This window comes from Tursiops truncatus, chromosome 10 (assembly GCF_011762595.2).
Source record: "Tursiops truncatus isolate mTurTru1 chromosome 10, mTurTru1.mat.Y, whole genome shotgun sequence".
Classification (NCBI taxonomy): domain Eukaryota; kingdom Metazoa; phylum Chordata; class Mammalia; order Artiodactyla; family Delphinidae; genus Tursiops; species Tursiops truncatus.
In genome coordinates, this window is record NC_047043.1 from 3,395,506 (window position 1) to 3,413,892 (window position 18,387).

Sequence of the window (18,387 nt, forward strand, 5' to 3'; positions counted from 1 at the left end):
ATTAAGCTGAAGTTTATTTTGCTCAGCAAAATTTTATTACACAGAGCTCAAATTGAAAAGAGAGGGCAGAGCAATTATTTTAAATATTTCAGAGAACAAGCCATTAATTTAATATGTTAATTTCAAACTATTTTATCTGTTTATTAAAAATTTATGACCCGGGAACTTCAATTAGGTAGAATGAATAGATATTGTTAACCTTTATGCTTTTCTTTTCAATGAATATGTACTGATCCTCTCTATGGGCCAGGCTCTGTGCTAAGAACCAGAGCACAGAAGCATGGAGTCAATCAAGTACGGCATGGTAGCGTGTGTTACTTTTAAAAATAAAGTAAAAGTACACCATAAAAAATATCTTTGATTGTTGGTTTTGGCCGCCCATCTCTCTCTCTCTCTCTCTCTCTCTCTCTCTCTCTCTCTCTCTCTCTCACACACACACAGAGGTATATAAAGGGCGTCGCCCTGCAGCAGCTTAGACACTGGTGGGGGAGACAGTCAAACACGGGCATGACCACCCTGCTGAGATGATGCTGAGACAGAGGTGGACGTGGTGTGTTAAGCCCGGGGGAGGAGCATCTCCAGGGTGGGATCCAGAGCGAGCCCCTGGGGATGACTGGAGCTGAGCCTCCAGGGTGAGTCTAGGTGGCCTGGTGGAGAGGAGAGGGCACCAGGCAACCACAAAGAGTTCAGCGGGCCTGGAGCCCACGTGGCAGGAACAGTGAGAGGCACGGTCGGCTCTCAGTACCGCAGTCGTGTTCCGTGAACTTGCTGCCAACCCTGGAGGGTGAAGGCTGGACTACTGCTCCTGCGAACTGTGGAGTCTGGTTCCTGGAGGGTGAAGGCTGGACCTGCTGCTCCCGGGAAGTGTGGAGTCTGGCTCCTGGGAGCCTCTGGTCGCATTTTGTCAACCAAGACCTGGGTTGTGTTCTCCAGGCTCGTGCGCCAGGTCTTCAAACAACAAGCCTGGGGCGGCGTGGACCGCCTGCTCCTTCGCCTGGATGACACTCAGCGGGTATTTCCATCCGCAGGTGTCACGTTCCTGCCAGGTCACCTGGGAACATGAGTCAGCCACCCAGCTCTGAAGGGTGTGGCACACAGACGCCCACAGCCGTGTCCCCGTGGCCGTGGACATCTTCGGCTTTCCTCACGATGATGCTCACCATGAATTTTTTTAATCAGTTGTCACCTCAGAATCCACAGGTTTAGCCGCCTTTCCACCTTTTCCGTCACTTCATCACGCGCTGCCTTTAGTGCTTTCTGGAGGAGTGTCCTTACGGGAAGCCCCTCTTCCTCTCTGTGGTGTGCTGTGCTGCTGACTCACCAGCCTGACCTCACAGCCAACAGCACCGCCGCTCACGCTGAACAAAGCTCACCTCACACACCCATTTTCCCCATAAGGCAGGTCACAGCCTTCCTGCTCTTAGGGGCACTGGACAGGACTCCAGCCCTAGGCCTGGGGGCCATTTAAACAGCAAAATCACCCACAAAAAGCACAAAAATACAAAACACACGGCGCTGGCTAGACAGTAGAAAGGACAGCTCTTCACAGCATGAGCTGGGAGGTCTGAGGAGCTGCCCGAGGGCCATTCTGGTCCGCAGGCCCTGGCGTGGGGCTGGGCATGGGGGGTGAGGGAGGGATTGAGGGTTGGGGGCCACCCCCAGGCTCCTGCGCTGGGAAGAGAGCACGTAGGGCAGGGGGCGAGAGCTCTGGCCTTGGAGCAGAGACGTTGGGCGCACGTCCAATGCACCGCTCACTGCCGTGTTGCCTTAGATCTCTCCCTAATTTCTCTGCACTTCACTGCTTTCACCTCTCGTGTACAGCTTCTGTGTGATGGGACAACAGCACCGCTCGGAGCTGCTCTGAGGTTGAAATGACCGCAGGTGCTTTTCACTTAAATAAGGAAAGTAGGCGAAGGGGCCGCATTTGGGGTGGGGGGGGACTCCCGCTGGACACGGTAGCTGGACGTGCCTGTGGGCATCTGTGTGCCACACCCGGTTGGCCGGTGACATGACCCTGAAGCAGAGATGGCAGCGGGCAGTGGTTAGCAGGTAGGTAGCTGCTACCGCCATGAAGACTGGGTAGCTCCAGCATCACAGGTCCAAGCCGACATTTAAGAGGAGCGCCCGACAGAGCCGGAGAAAGAGCAGCAGAAGCAGAAGAGCCAGGGGACGCTGGGCAACGGGAGGCAGGAGGGAAGAGCTCCGGGAGGAAGGGTGCTGAGTCAGGGCTCCGCGCAGGACAGCGCTTTCGAGCCGGGAGGGACCCGCGAGCTCTTGCAGTTGAATCCCCTAATCTATCCTGATGAAGAAATCGAGATGCAGAGAAGTGAAGTGAGTTGCTTGAGGTCTCACTGTGATTTTGTAGCAGGAGACCCTAATTCCTAAGGAATAATAAAATACTTTTCTTTAACAAATATTCTGAATTCAAAATTGTTCCTGTTGGGCTTCCTTGGTGGCGCAGTGGTTAAGCATCCGCCTACCAATGCAGGGGACACGGGTTCGAGCCCTGGTCCAGGAAGATCCCACATGCTGTGGAGCAGCTAAGCCCGTGCGTCACAACTACTGAGCCTGCGCTCTAGACCCTGCGAGCCACAACTACTGAGCCTGCACTCTAGAGCTCATGAGCCACAACTACTGAGCCCGTGTGCCACAACTACTGAAGCCCATGCTCCTAGAGCCCGTGCTCTGCAACAAGAGAAGCCACCGCAATGAGAGGCCCGTGCACCACAATGAAGAGTAGCCCCCGCTCGCCGCAACTAGAGAAAGCACGCGCGCAGCAACAAAGACCCAACACAGCCAAAAAAAAAAAAAACTGTTCCTGTTAAGTCACACTGTACTTTTTCTCAATTTGACAAAATTAGTGAGATGTTATTGACATGAGAACAGCTACTGACCTCTCCATGTACTAAGGAGCCGTATAGTCAACCAAACTGTGCCTCTTAGATCTATTTACAGTGTACATTTAACAAATCAAGCTCTAAAAAGTTTTAAAAAAATTTGGAGTCAGGGCTTCCCTGGGGGCGCAGTGGTTGAGAGTCCACCTGCCGATGCAGGAGACACGGGTTCGTGCCCCGGTCTGGGAAGATCCCACATGCCGTGGAGCGGCTGGGCCCACGAGCCATGGCCGCTGAGTCTGTGCGTCCGGAGCCTGTGCTCCGCAACGGGAGAGGCCACAGCAGTGAGAGGCCTGTGTATCACCAAAAAAAAAAAAAAAAAAAAAAAAAAAATTTAAAGTCATAACTCATGTTAAAAATCAGACAACAGATCCAAAATGGAGTTACTTATGCCAAGCCCCACATCACAAAACAGAGACTTAATCACAGTTGCCCCCTCTCCCAGAAATGGAATTTCGACCAATCAGAAATCACCTGGCCAGCACCACTTAGGTCATCTGCCTGATAGACCCCCGCCATTCCCTAAAGGAAAGTAACCTTACAATTAGCAACCGTACTTTTGGCCTGGTATACTTTCCTGGTTCCCGCTCCCTTCTGCCTTGAAAATCTCATTTTGTGCAGCTCCTCAGAGCTCCTTTCTATCTGCTGGATTGAATGATGCCCAGTCCATGAATCATGGAATAAAGCCAATAAAATCTTCAAGATTTACTCAGTTGAATTCTGTTTTTTAACACTCAAACCGTGTATTTTAATATATGTAAATTATACCTCAATAAAACACAGTTTTAAGACAGAGCAAATGAAAAGTTTAGCTGTTTAAACAAAAAAGTAATTATTTTCTAAGGTGTTTTGTATACAGAGACCCAAGGGACAGAAATACTGAATATCTGGAACTCAATCCTCTTGCAGCTTTGAGGAAACCACTTATGCCGCATTCTGGCTTTTGCTTTCCCTCACCGTGAAGCAGGAATCTCATCTTGCTCATGGCTTATAACACACATGAAATTCCTGAATAAAAGTATTAAATACTGATTATTGTCTGGTGAATATTATCTAACCACATTTATAAATAACAGGCAAGTTGGAATAACAAATTATAGCCCATTTGAAAGTATATACAAATTTATGCATATATCAATATATACCAGTAGGGAGAAAAAGCCACAATTATCAATGAACAAAGAGAGAAAATCTCTTTCATAGAAAATGATTGCGATCGATCAAAATAATAAAAAAATTTTGCAACTGATCTTTTTTCACTTCATTGTTTAATGTCATCTGGGCTCTGCCTAGCTCATATAAAATTGAACGTGATGTAAATAGTAGGAAACTATAACAACTGCTGGCTTTTGTCTACAGAATAAGGAGAACCAAATGATGAAATTGTCCTGAAGATACGCCACGTCATTTATTCAAAAGTCACTCTGCTGCAGGAATCCAGGAGTTGCCGTGACGGAGCTTTGCATTTCTAGAGTCCACACAGCTACGAGTCAGGGCTCCTCAGTCTCAGCACTACTGAGACTCGGGGCATCTGGATCATTCTTTGCTGTGGGGCCGTCCTGTGCATTGTATGATGTTTGCAGCACCCCTGGCCTCTACTCGCTAGAAGCCAGTGGCACTCCCTACCCCAACTGGTGACAACCAAAAGCATCTCCAGACATTGCCAAATGGCCCCTAGCGAGGACCGCTCCCACGACAGCGTTTCTGGGCTGGGGGGCCACAGGTCCATAGACAGCAGTGAGTCTGTGCCCAAACTGGCAGCTCCCAATAGGTGGGCAGATGCAGCAGCTCCTCAGTGCTTGGACCCCCTCCCCTTCCCCAGGCAGAAGCGGAGGCACAGGTGGGGCTGTTTGCATGGCACCTGTCAGGAGCTGGGGTCATGGGCAAGTCTGGTCTGTTCAAGGCACTGTCCCTCCTCCCAGGACCCTTGACTCACCTCCCTATGCCCTGCAGCTGGAACAGCCTTTTGTTTGTCCCTCAGCTCCTCAAACTAATTATATAAAAAGTTTTCTCTATGATTAGTTAATATTATAAACATGTTGACATTTTGCTGAACAAACAAAAACCTGATAAAAGATAGCCTATCTTTGAGTTTTCTATTTTCATACGGACAGAACTTGAAAATTAGACTGAATGCACAGCGCAACAAAGGAAGTGATATCACCAAGCCGGAAGGGGTCTCAGGGCTGAGCTTCCAACACAATCACACACATTTCAGTCTCAGTGGCTGCACTTGGGGCGATTGGTGTCACACTGGAAGCGCAGACATGGAGAATCTCTGTCACCACAGCAAGCTGTCAGATGCACTGTCTCAGAGAATACCTAGGTCACGGGCGTTATTTTATTTTATAGCTGAGCCACTAGGTCCTAGAGGATGTATAAAATAATCTACCTAAAGAGAAGCCGTGAGCTCAGGGCAGAACCAACACTGGCGACCAGACCAGTGAAATTCACTCCTGGGCCCTTTCCCGCATGCCGCCTCACCGTAGGTCCAGACCTGGAATGCCTCATGAGGTTTTGGTCTTGTGGCTTAAAAACGGGGGTCGGTGGGGAAAACAATCCCAAATAGTTAAGAGGATGGACCAACGCTAAAGTTTTACTCCAGTTCAATAACCACATGCCTGTCTGCCTGCCATGTACTAGGAACCCTGTCCCAGCGGGGGACACAGACTGAAAACCACTCAGCATCAGTACGAAGTAGTCAGAACATAGGTAAATGTAAGCACAGGGCCCTGCCTGGGATGGGAGGGGCGGGGAAGAGTGGTTAGGATGGAGGTGGCATCAGAGCAGAGAAGGTGGGAAGGTGCTCAGGATGGAGGGAGCTGCGTGCCTAAGACACGGAGGACCAGACAGCATGGTGGGCTGGGCTGTTTCCGTGACAGCGCCCACATCTACATCTCAGGACAGACTGCTGCCTCTGTCCGCTGGCCACACCCCCCCGTGGAAGTCCCACCTCAAGGCAGCCCTCCCTGCACAGACGCCCCCTCTCACCCCACGGCTCCCACTCAATCTGCTTCTCATCTTCTGTACTCGCCCTGCTCAGTGGCACTCCCGTCCACGCAGGCTAACACTTCTGGAGCCTAAGAACCAGACTCCTCTCTCTCTGATGCCTGAGATCCAACCTGTCACTAATTTCTATTCCTTTTCTTTGAGAGCTCTAGAATCAAAAGGGTAGTGGCAGTAATGCCCCTCAGGCAACAGAGGGTATCTCCCCCCCCCTTACAGGGCAGTTGCTGGCTATAGTGCCCTATGGGTCAATGGTGGCCTCTGTGTTTTGGGATAAACACCCCAAGGGCATTCCCTTCCTTTTCATATACAATGTGATGCCCAAGGGCAGGTGGGTTCATCAAACTCTCTTTAAGGCCTTAGAGCCTATGTAGTCCTATTCTTCCCATAAAATTAGGTCAGGCTTGTTATTCTTTAGTAAAACATACAGAAGTTTGGCCATAAAAGAGAAATTTGGAATCCAATTAGAGCAATAACCAACTAGCCCAAGAAAACCTCACAGTTGGCACTTAGTTTTGGGAAACTTAGGACATGATGAAGTCTATCTGGACCTTGGTTTAGCCCTTGTTCTGATATCAGATGCCCCAAATATGGAATCTGGTTTTGAAACTGCAGTTTTCCTTGTCGACGTTATGTCCCTTTAAGGCTAAAAGCTTTAGCCAGTGGATGCAGTCATCCTGTGAGGAGGCTTGAGGAAAGTGAAGAAGCAAATCATTCCACGTACTGCAGCAAAGCAGAACCTCTGGGGAACTCTGTATCACTCAGATCAACCTTTAGGATTTGCAAAAGATAAGAAGGGCTCTCAGTAAGATCCTGAGGGATTACTGTCCAGGTGAGTTGTTTTTCTTCCCAAGTGAAGGCAACAAAGTGTTGGCTAGCTTCCTCAGCTGGGATACTGAAGAAGGCACTGCATAAGCCAGTTACAGTGAAGAATGCCTCCCGGTGGGAATGGACGTTAGTAAGTGTGAGGGTTAGGGACCACAGGGTGTCGAAGGATAACAACGTTGTTTATTGTTCTGAGGGCCTCGACTAGCCTCCACCCTCGGCCCTTAGGTTTTCTCACCAGTAAAATGGGAAAGTTACAGGGACTAATAGAGGGGACACTGAGCCTTGCAGTCTTCCATTATGGGCTGTATGACTTGAAGGGCTTCTTTACTTACAAGTATTGAGTAATTCCAGGAAGAAGTTCTGAGGGATCTATTTGAATCTTGATGGGAGGTGCGCTGTGAATTTTGCCAATATCAGTTTGAGATTTTGCCCACAAGGAGGGTGGTAGCTGATTCAAAGGGGACAAACGATCAGTGTTTCCAGAATCAGCTCTAGCACCAACAGAGGTGGAGCAAATAAAAGATGTCAAAGGGTCATTTAATTCACCTGGTTGGCTGCTTTGATGACTGCCGTCAAGTTCTAGAGTTATTTCCCCCTTTTGGAGAAAGAAATTCTGCCGTGATACTTCTCTAAGGAATCTCAGGCTCATAAGTGGGTAGGGGCAGAGGAACTAAGCAGAAGGCATGTCTGTCTCTCAAAGGGCCTAAACAAAAGGGAATAGGTTCAGAGACAGGAACCTTTTGAGGTGCATCACAGATCCCCACTATTGGAACGGTTTCAGCACTCTGAGGCAGGGGCTGTTTCGTAGTAGTGGGGTTGAGCACTCTGGCTCCAGTGTCAGTTAGGACTGGAAGAGATTCAACCCCAATCTGGAGAACTGTTTCTCCAAGCCAATTAAGAGGGAAGATTGGGAAGAGCCCCTGTAGTTCCTTGGGTCATTCAGAATCAGGAGGATGTTGGAAAGGCACCTTAGAAGGCTGAAGGCGCCTGAAGCACTTACATTTGTAACAGTCTCTTTCCCAATGTCCTGGCTCTTTGCAATAACAGCAGAAACTAGGAGGGTTTTGGTTTTGTTTAGGGGCCTTTGTTTGCTTCAGTTGAAAATTAAGACTTCTGGCGGCCTTTCTTTGAGGAGATGCATCCAGCATGAGAGAGCTGGTTGGCCAGATTTACTAAGTCTGCAGTGGAGGGTTTCCCACTCCATCCTGGTGCTTTTTACTAGAAGGGAAAGGTCCTGTTTCAGCCCATTAAGAAGCAGAGTTAAAAGCTACCCAGGTGGAATCAACATCTAAAGAAGACCAGATTTTTCCTTTAAAATAATCTGAAGTTGATTGTAATAGTCATGAACAGATTCATCAGATTTTTGTGTGCAAGCCTGAATTTTGCTCCCATCAACAGTCTTTGGAAAAGTCCTAGGAATGGCCTGATAAAGTCACTGAGTGATTGCCTGAGTCTGATCATATAAGTAAATGGCCAGGTCTCCCAGTTGTAATTCTAGAGATCCTTCAGGACCCTGCCAATTAGCCGCAAACTGAATGCTGGGCCTGGCTTCCCTGACAAGCATATGAACTAGTTGAGATAAGCTGGAGAATCCAGGTTGCTAGGTATGAATGACTGTGTGAAATCCCTCAGCAAATGTGTGAGGATCCTTGGTTACTTTAGGAATATCTGTGACTGTGGCTCACAGTTCAGCTCTAGTCCAGGGAGTATAAGAAATTGAGGGTTTCAAAGACATAAACACTTGTTGCACCAGGCAGTGACTCCCACTGAGTATCTCTCAAGATAGGAGACAACTACAGAAACGCCACCTGCATTCCATAAAAATTCAACCTATAACGTTTGTTGGGAATGCCCAGACACGGTAACTCTTTCTGTAATTCATTACGGTTTAGTGTACACGCATTCACACTCATGCAGTAACTCCGAAGAGTTCCTGTTATGTGAGTATGGGCAAAAAACCCTTTAATATTCTCTGTGCCTAAGTTTCTTCACCAGTAAAATGAGTATTAAAAATCCTGCTTTATTGCGAGAAAATAAAAGAAATTAAGGGTTTAGCCTCTGAATTCTCAAAAGGCTGAATTTTAAAGGGACAGGTTCTGACCAGTTTAGAGGAAAAGGGAGTGGAAAGAATTTCAGAGAAAAAGGGAAGTTGGGCAAGAGAATTAGTCTGGGGGGAGCTGAGGGTGTAGAGGAGGGGCAGGCGGCAGAGAAGGGCAGAAGGAAGACAGTGCTGGGGGGCCGCGCCTGAGGCAAAGACGCCGAGGAAGAGCCTGCGCTTCAGGAACCACTTTAGCTTTAATTGTCTGTTGGCCTCGGTTAATCTTAACATCTTATTTTGCAGAGAGGCAACTTCAGGCTCCTAACAACATGTGGAAGCCTCAAAATACCAACAGAAGTAGGTGTTCCAGTCAGTTCTGGAAATTTGAAAACTGTGGTTGTCCAGTTCAGTTTTAAGAAAAGAACGTTCGGGGATTTCAGAAGTTCCGCACAACGGCTGCTGAGATTCTAAATTGCCTTTGGTCAGGTGAGTCCGTTTAGTTAGAAAAGTGAATGAGGAAGGACCACGATTTTAAAACATAACATCAGACAGATATCAGGAGGCTGTTAGTAGCGCAGAGGAGCACCCTCAAAATATTTGAATAACTGGGATCTCGTTTCTCAGAGGTGATTTTTTGTTTGTTTGGCAGGAGTAAGTGACTTTTCTTTTTTTGGCCGCGTGGCTCGCGGGATCTCAGTTCCCCGACCAGGGGTTGAACCCGGGCTCTCGGCAGTGAGAGCGCCAAATCCTAACCACTAGACCACCAGGGAACTCCCAAGACTAATTTTCAAACAGCCAAAACAGCTCAAACAGCCCACAGGCCTAACACCAGCCAGTTCTAAGGCGACAGTCTGGTCCCAGAGGAGCCTGGGCAAAGGCTCCTCAGCCTGGCTCCCTAGAACAGACCGCGTTCCATGAATCCACCCAAAAGGCAAGCCTATGCCAGTTGGAACAGGAAGTGCCGAATGAGTACGTGCACACAGAACAAGGCCTGGACCAGAAAGGACCAGACTTTAACATCCATCCTGAATAGAACCTGCAGAGCTTGCAAACGCAAAGAAGCTGGACCCAGGAGAAAGATGTACCTTCAAAATCCAGGGTCGGTGAGAAAAGCAGTGACAACGAGCTCCAGGTGGGCACCGCACCTGTTTGCTCAGCAGCCCAGGAGCTGTCAGGGGTCTTCTCTGGTTCCCAGATGGGTCGCCAAAATGTTGACCTGAAGTGAAAAGACCGCCAGCTATTCCCCAGCAAGGACGGGTTTACTCGGGATCAGCAGAGAACTGCAACTCGAGGTTTCAACCGTGGCGGCCATGTGCAAACCCCTGTGAGGCGAGGGAAGGAGCCGCTTTTATAGAGGGGAGAGGATGGTGGGTGGGCTTAGTAAACAGAGCCCCTGTTTCTTATTGGCTGAGTCTTGGCCAGAAAGAAGGGGAATCTTTCTTCTTTCCCCCTTGGGCTCTGCTGTCCACGCAGGGGTGAGACCTCCCCCGGATGGTCTCCCGACTCTATTTAACTGAGGTTTCCATTCATTAATTTTTACCGTATGGATACCCCATATTTTGTCTATCCATTGGGCAGCTGGTGGCCGTTAGGGTTGTTTCCACTTTTGGGCTATTATGAACAGTGCGGCTTGAACATTGCTGCGCAGGCTTTTGTGTAGACATGAGGTTCCCTTCTCCTGGGTATCCTGTCATCTCTCAGTAAGACTAATGAATAAACTAATACGTTTGCAGATTTTCCTGCTATCAGGTTTATCCTCGCAATCCACTTTCCAACCTAATACTAGAGCTTTTTAAGCATGTAAATCTTTTAAGTGTGTAAATCAGATCTTGCTGAGCCTGTATTTAAAACCTTTCAACAACTTTCCACTGTACTGAAAAAAAAGTGCAAAAACCTCCACGTGGCCTCTGCCTCTTCAGCCGCCCAGGGGGGGCCAGGATGCTGGCAAATGCCCATCTGTTTCCCCAACTGGATTTTAGGTAAAGTGAGGCTAGAGGCTGCGGGGCCACTAGCACGAGCAGTTGTCATCGGCGCTTTCTTGTCCCCGAGCACATAGATGGGAGGGGCCAGGCTGCCCCACTGCAGACCCCTCTCCTCTCCTGGGGTCCTGCCTGAAAACTCCAGCCCCAAGATCCCAGCCTGTTAGAGCTGAAAGGAGCCTTGGGGAGAGTCCAGTCTGGTGATCTCCGAGCTGTGCTCTGCGGAGCCCCAGGGGAGAGGGGTCAGCCGGGGACAGAGGGCGTGAAGCTGAGTGGACAGGGCTCTGCAGGATGTGTTTCCTGCTAGTTTTTGTTTGAATAAAACCGCTGAAAGAAAAAAGGAATTTGAGAACAAATTGATTGAACCCAACCCTCTTCATTGACAGATGAGGAAACCAAGGCAAAAGAAAACTCAGCTCTCCTCCCAGCCAGAGTGGGGAACCTGCTCTCACCCGTGGGGGGCCGGTGTGTTCCAGTGTCCCTGCTTCCCGAGAAGGACGCCTGGAGCCCTGCCGGACAGTGAGCACACTTCGGAACTCAGAGGCAGCAAAGGGAGCAGTTAAGGACAGACGGACAAATGCTCGAGAGAAAACAAGACGCAAGTTTTCCATCCGAGGTACGAGCAGACGAGGGCTGCCTAGGGCCAGAGGGACAGAAGAGGAATCTCTCACTAAGGACTTACCAGCCCAGCAGCACAGGCAGGAAGTGCTGCCTCCAGCAGCGTCAGCGCGGAGGATGAGCAGAGGCCTGGTCACGTGACCAGGCTCGGAAAGAGCGTTGGGGGAGGGGCGCCAGAAATGAACAACACGGAGAAGGAACGGAAAGGCGGTGCGTGAGGGTAAGCCGAGGCGGGGCTCTGCAGGCTGCAGCGGAGCTGGCGTCCTCCTCCCTCCCCCGCCGCAGCCAGAGAGCAGCAGCTGTTGGGATCCAGGTGCCATTTTTCAAACCAATTAAGGAGCCCTGTTACTGCCCCCGGGAGGGAGTGTGTCTGTGTCTTCTGAGTCAGCAGCTCGGACCGGGGCCTCTGGGGACAAGCTCGCAAGGCCCTAATCGTCCCCTCAGAGTTAAAAATAACAAGTAGCAAGCCACTACTCTTGACTTTACACTGCCGCAGGGGGCGGAGGTCGGGGGTGTCTCTTGCCACAGAGGTTTACCATCCGAGGCGCCAGAGAGCGGCAGCCCGCCGGCAGCACGTTTTTCTTCCCATTCGCGCTCTCCTGCTTCAGGTCCCCGTCCTGAAGTCATCCATCAGCTGTCCCACTTGCCAGAAGTAAGTGACACTGGGCGTGACATTACTGCTTTCCAAAACAAAGAAGCCCAGATCTCTCTGGCTGAGAAAAGTTGCAGAGCCCTGGTTCCCCTGCTTAAACCTGAAACAGTCACTCGGATAAGACCGTTGAGGGAAGGGAAAACTGTGAAATAAACCATAGACCGTGAGCCGAACCACCCCTTCTGACCGCTCTGCAATCCGGAGACCAAACCGCTGTCTGTTAACTGTTTACTTTTCCTCCAGTTTGTCTGGCATTGCGTAGACGCTCCCTCAGAAAACAGACCCACTTTACCTCCGAGCCTGAGATCAGAATAGGGCGCTTGGGAAGGGAGATGAAATCAGAGCATCTGTGGGCCTTAGGGCCACACCCAGGCTTCTCTCTCTCCCAAAACATGAAAGCCAGGGATGCTTTTTCTGCTTTTCTATAAAAATCGGGCAGCAGCAAAATCATCCCTGGATGTAGCTGATGAAAACACACATCTCAATTCAAGGTAACCCACATAAACGTGGGACCTCAACGTGGCCCAGTCCCGGCATGGTGTCACCTTCCAGGAAATAACAGCCTGACATAAAAGTAGGACCGAAAGCCGTGCAAATCTGGAGAGAAATTTAAAGAGGAAACATTCTTTTTTCTTAAAACCCAGGAAGACATCTATAAAAGATTATATTTCTTCTTTTTTTTTTTCGGTCGTGCCTGCACGCGGGATCTTAGTTCCCGGACCAGGGATGGAACCCGTGCCCCCTGCCGTGGGAGCACGGAGTCCTAACTACTGGACCGCCGGGAAGTCCCAGGAAGTTATATTTCTTCATCTCCCTCTTGCCCCTCAACCCCACAGCCTTCATCACAGCCCCCGGAGACCTTACCTCTGCTTTGCTCGACCACCTGATAGCCAGTCCACAGGGTCCGCCTGCCCCACCTCCTCTCCTCTCTGTCTGTTTACTCCATCAACTCAGCCTTTCTGGATTCTGTAAGTTTCTAACGTTCTTGTCTTAGCACCTGGATTCTGCACAGAGTTGACCCTAGGGACCAGGAACTGATCTAACCAGGAGGTGGGAGGTGGCAGGAGCCGGAGGAAAGGTCCAGAGGTGAACACAGACGACTGTGCTTTTCCCTTGCCTCATCTTTGTGGGCCTCTGCTGGGAAGGAAAGTGTCCTACCGTGCTTCCCAGAGGTGCTGCCTCAGCCCTCAGCCCCCCTCCGTCCTTCCCCCTCCCGTGGATCAGGATACACTCCTCCCCAACCAGCCTGCTGAAGACACTCCCTGGGGATTCCCAGCATTTCTCTTTGCAAACCAGGAGCAATGACGCTGGTTTAAGGACTTAATTCCTCCCTCCTCTGGGTCACTGTGTCCAGCAAGAGGAAGGAAAGTTCACTCATTTTGTTATCTCTTTCACAGGGGCCTTTGGCCACGAAACAACCCAGATGGCTACAACCAGAGCCAACATGGGGGCAGCTCCAAACCCTGAAGGTCTGAGGAGGCGGGAAGTGTCCCTGGCTTGTTGTCATGGAAACCACAATAGAGGCTTGCCTCCTGACCAACCCTGGTGCTTCTCCGTGTGCCCCACCCCCCCCATGGCATGGCACGCCCCCTCCTCTCAGGAGCTGTGATTATAAAACATCTTTTCAATAGCCATTGTCTCCTGATGTTGGCCTTAGTATAACCCAAATTTTCTATTAATACACTATTTATTTTTTTACTTTTGCGGTACGCGGGCCTCTCACTACTGTGGCCTCTCCCGTTGCGGAGCACAGGCTCCGGACGCGCAGGCTCAGCGGCCATGGCTCACAGGCCCAGCCGCTCCGCGGCATGTGGGATCTTCCCAGACCCGGGCACGAACCCGTGTCCCCTGCATCGGCAGGCGGACTCTCAACCACTGTGCCACCAGGGAAGCCCTAATACACTATTTTTAAAAACAGCTGGGGAAGCTCTCATTCCCCACTACCAACGTCAAGAGGGTGAGGCTCACCTCCTCAGAGCAGGATCCCCAGGTGCTCCCTGGTGCCTGGAGCTGACCTCCACTGGACTTGCTCCAGGAAGGTGGCCGTAGTTCCTTCCTTTCCTTTGTCAGCCTTGGTGAACTTCGACTGTGACAGTCCATCCCATCAGGCCTGTGATGAAATCCAAGGTTGAGGGAGTTCCCCGGTGGCCCAGTGGTTAGGATTCCAGGCTTTCACCGCCGTGGCCCAAGTTCAACCCTTGGTCTGGGAACTGAGATCCCGCAAGCCGTGCAGTGCAGCCCCTTGCCCCGCCCCCCCCCGCCCCCCCCCCCACACACACAGAAAAAGAAGAGAGAAAGCTAAGGTTGATTTAATTCTTGGTTCTCAACTCTCCAGCACTGGCCTGACCAAATCACCTCTGATTTTCCACACTTGGCTCTAGTATCGTCCTGGTGGAGGGGACATGTTAGCAGCCGGTCCAGCCTGAATACAGAGTAGTCTCAGTAGTCTCTCCTTATTGATGACAGTCATGAATCCTTTTATAAACTGCTGCTGTTCGGTAACCTGCTTCATCCTCTCTACCGAACAGCCAGGGAAGTGAGAGCTTCCACCGCCTAAGTGGAGGACCTGGTGGCACCCAGTCAGCGACCAGTCTCTAAAGCTGGACCCCATGCTCTGACACAGACAATGCGCTTCTCTGCTTCAGCAACCATCATCCTCCCACCATTTCAGCCGGTGAGGTCTAATCACAGCTCAACGTGCTGGCTGTCTACTGCTATGTGATGAAGCACCTCAGAATTCTGTAGCTTGGATCAAAAGCAGGATCTCAGAGAGATCTGCCCACCCATGTTCACAGCAGCGTTATTCACAGTAGCCAAAAGGTGGAAGCAGCCCTAGTGTCCATCAGTGGATGAATGGATATACAAACTTTGGCATAAACACACGATGGAATATTATTCAGCCTTTAAATACAAACTTTGGCATAAACACACGATGGAATATTATTCAGCCTTTAAAAGGAAGGAAATTCTTTTCTTCTTTTAATTTATTTTATTTTTGGCTGCGTTGGGTCTTCGTTGCTGCGCGCAGGCTTTTCTCTAGCTGTGGCGAGCGGGGGCTGCTCTTCGTTGCTGTGCGCGGGCTTCTCGTTGCAGTGGCTTCTCTTGTTGCAGAACACGGGCTCTAGGCGCGCGGGCTTCAGTTGTTGCAGCACGCAGGCTCAGTAGTTGTGGATCGCGGGCTCTAGAGCGCAGGTTCAGTAGTTGTGGCGCACGGGCTTAGTTGCTGTACGGTATGTGGGATCTTCCCGGACCAGGGCTTCAACCCGTGTCCCCTGCATTAGCAGGCGGATTCTTAACCACTGCGCCACCAGGGAAGCCCAAGGAAGGAAATTCTGACATGAGCTACAGCAGGGATGAACCTTGAAGATATTATGCTGAGTGAAATAAGCCAGTCATAGTATGAGTCCACTCACAGGAAGTACACAGAGTCATCAAATTCATAGATGCAGAAAGGAGAATGGTGGTTGTCAGCAGCTGGGTTGCAGGGGGAATGAGGAATTATTGTTTAATGAGTGAAGAGTTTCAGTTTGGGAAGAAGAAAAGAGTTCTAGGGGTGATGGTTGCACAACAGTGTGAATGTACTTAACGCCACTGAAGTGCACGCTTTAAAAAGGTTAGGATGGTAAATTTAATGTGTCTTATTTTATCACGATTTTTTTAAACAAAAAAATTTCGACACATCTATATAATGTTATAAACCATTGCTACCTCAATAAAAAATTCTTAAACAAAAAAATAGTAATAAAATTAAAAAGGAAAAAACTGGTGGTTGAAAACCACACTCTGTGACCACTTCTCATAGTTGTGAAGTTTGGTCAATTTCAGCTCTTATCACAGTAGCACTGCGTATCCTCCAGCCCCCACCCCCCAACCCGGCAAGCAGCTGAGCACAATTTCTGAGAACAGGTTGCATGCAGCTTGCAGGAGCTGGGGTAGGCAAGAAGGACCCTGTGCTCCAATAACAGGGATCTGTGCTATGGTCACGGATTGCTGCTCTGATCACAGCGGTGCAGACACAGAGACGGGCAGCGTTGCTGCAGCCTTCACTGTTTTTGATACAAACCCTGCAGCCTCCAGCGGAAACAACTTCTAGAGAATTTAAAGAACTGGTGCTTGTTTTTACGTTCTGGTTTTTTTCCCCTTTGGGAGTCAGACATCAAAGGACTAAAACGTTCAAAAGAAACCACATATACAGAGAAATCTAGAAAATCCCAGCACATACCTTAGGAAGGGTGCAGGCTCAGAAAAGCCCTGAGAAGACCTTGAGTTTTTTTTTTTTTTTTTTTTGCGGTACGCGGGCCTCTCACTGTTGTGGCCTCTCCCGTTGCGGAGCACAGGCTCCGGACGCGCAGGCTCAGCGGCCATGGCTCACGGGCCCAGCCGCTCCGCGGCATGTGGGATCCTCCCGGACCGGGACGTGATCCCGCGTCTCCTGCATCGGCAGGCGGACTCCCAACCACTGCGCCACCAGGGAAGCCCGACCTTAAGTTTATTCCTCTCGTTGATCTCCAGCACAGAGATGCCCTATAACGATAATTAAAAATTTTTTTTTCACCACTTTAAAAATTGAAGTATAGTTAATTTACAATGCTGTGTTAGTTTCAAGGTTACAGCAAGGTGACTCAGATATATATATATATATATATATATATATATATATATATATATATATATATCTCCTTTTCCAGATTCTTTTCCAGTATAGGTTATTACAAGATATTGAATATAGTTCCCTGTGCTCTACAGTAGATCCTTGTTGTTCATCTATTTTATATACAGTGGCCCACACGCCATTCTGTAACATCATACATTGCCTGTTTGGAAAATATTGATTTAATGAGAAATGCAGTTCCTCCAAACATCACCACCTTTCATCAGCCACTATCAAAAATCACATTTGTGGGCTTCCCTGGTGGCGCAGTGGTTAAGAATCCGCCTGCCAATGCAGGGGACACGGGTTCAAGCCCTGGTCCAGGAAGATCCCACACGCCGTGGAGCAATTAAGCCCGTGCGCCACAACTACTAAGCCTGAGCCCTAGAGCCTGTGAGCCACAACTACTGAGCCCACATGCCACAACTACTGAAGCCCGTGTGCCTAGAGCCCATGCTCCACAAGAGAAGCTGCCGCTATGAGAAGCCCGCGCGCCGCAATGAAGAGTAGCCCCTGCTCGCCGCAGCTAGAGAAAGCCCGCGTGCAGCAATGAAGACCCGATACAGCCAAAAATGAATAAATAAAATAAATAAATTTTAAAAAATCACATTTGTTTCACTGCTGATCTCATCAGAGAAGCCTGCAAGTGCTGGGAAGCTGTCAATCCCGTGGTAGATGCAAGTATTTCAAATTACAATTTTTCCTTCAAAGTTCAGATTTCAGAATCGGCAACACATTCTTTCTGTTGTTTTTCTTGAAGTCAGAGACTCGCTTCAGCGATTTTTAAGAAAATGTCTTCTACGTGCCCAAATGTGAATGTCCGTGGTTTATGTCATTCTTTTAAGAAAAAATGGTGTTTCACGAAAAAAAGCAGCTGGTTCAACTCACAACGATTTCCCAGTGCTCTTCCTCTGGGCAGTCATCACATGTCAGTAGTAGAAGTGCTCTGTGTGTATTTCCCATTTCGCCACATAGAATATTGAAAGTCAGGTACTAGTGTTGAGATTTAATAAAATTTATAATTTTCACTGGTTTATCTAGGATATTCTTAAAGGGTGCTGGCACGGTTTTACCCACCACTGCTTTTGTGCAGTGCGGATGTCTGCGAAGTGCAAAAGGCAAGTAATGTCTTAATATTGCTACGAAAGTATTTTGACATCACACGCCCTGCTCCAGATGCGCAGTGACCCTGCTGCCCAGCCCGGCAGCAACTGAGAGCCTGGCACATGCTTGAACCTAAAGCGGGGGCTCAAGGCCTCCCCAGTCTCCCCCCCCCACCTCCCCTGTCCATCCTCTGTCCCAACCTTGGGACCAAAGAGGTCCATGGGGGAGACCCAGGGGCTCTAGCTGTCGAGCTCCAAGTTCTCGCACTCTGGATGACACACCTACTTGTCTTCGTTCAGTGGTTTGGGGGACTCACCCCTCTACCTTAGGCTCCAGTGCAGTTACCTCTCCTTTATTATTGTTCCAATTCCCCAAGGTCCATTATGATGGCTGAGGAATTTCAACCATCATAATAATGGAATCATAATGATTAAATATTAATATATAGTATGAAGGTTTAAAATTTATGTGAACTAATATGTTAATGCTGGGTTATGGGCATATGGCAGGAATAATCTAACTTTCACGCATTTTATCCAAGAGCCCGACATTGTCACAGTGTAAGGATACACCCTAGGTTTTATATTTCCCTTTGAAAAGGATCCCAGGTCTCCACA

At 49.3% G+C, this 18,387-nt stretch overlaps 1 protein-coding gene and 1 long non-coding RNA gene across 8 annotated transcripts in view; one reads left to right on the forward strand and one right to left on the reverse strand.

Annotated features, from left to right (window-relative positions):
* RPP40 (ribonuclease P/MRP subunit p40) overlaps positions 1–11,140 on the reverse strand; it is a 43,743-nt gene extending 32,603 nt beyond the window's left edge. For all 6 annotated transcript variants that reach the window (XM_019945179.3, XM_019945175.3, XM_073810279.1 and 3 more), the window contains exon 1: positions 9,852–11,140. The gene's annotated coding sequence lies outside the window, so the exon portion shown is untranslated. The remainder of the gene's footprint in view (positions 1–9,851) is intronic.
* Positions 8,987–13,647, forward strand: LOC109551550 (uncharacterized). Of its 2 annotated transcripts, XR_002178351.3 has the most exons (4): positions 8,987–9,252; positions 11,132–12,015; positions 12,852–12,983; positions 13,413–13,647. It is a non-coding gene; the product is annotated as an uncharacterized lncRNA (long non-coding RNA). The 2 variants fall into 2 exon arrangements; XR_012334307.1 differs by lacking the exon at positions 12,852–12,983 and having other exon boundaries at positions 11,132–11,676.
* Positions 13,648–18,387: the final 4,740 nt, after the last annotated feature.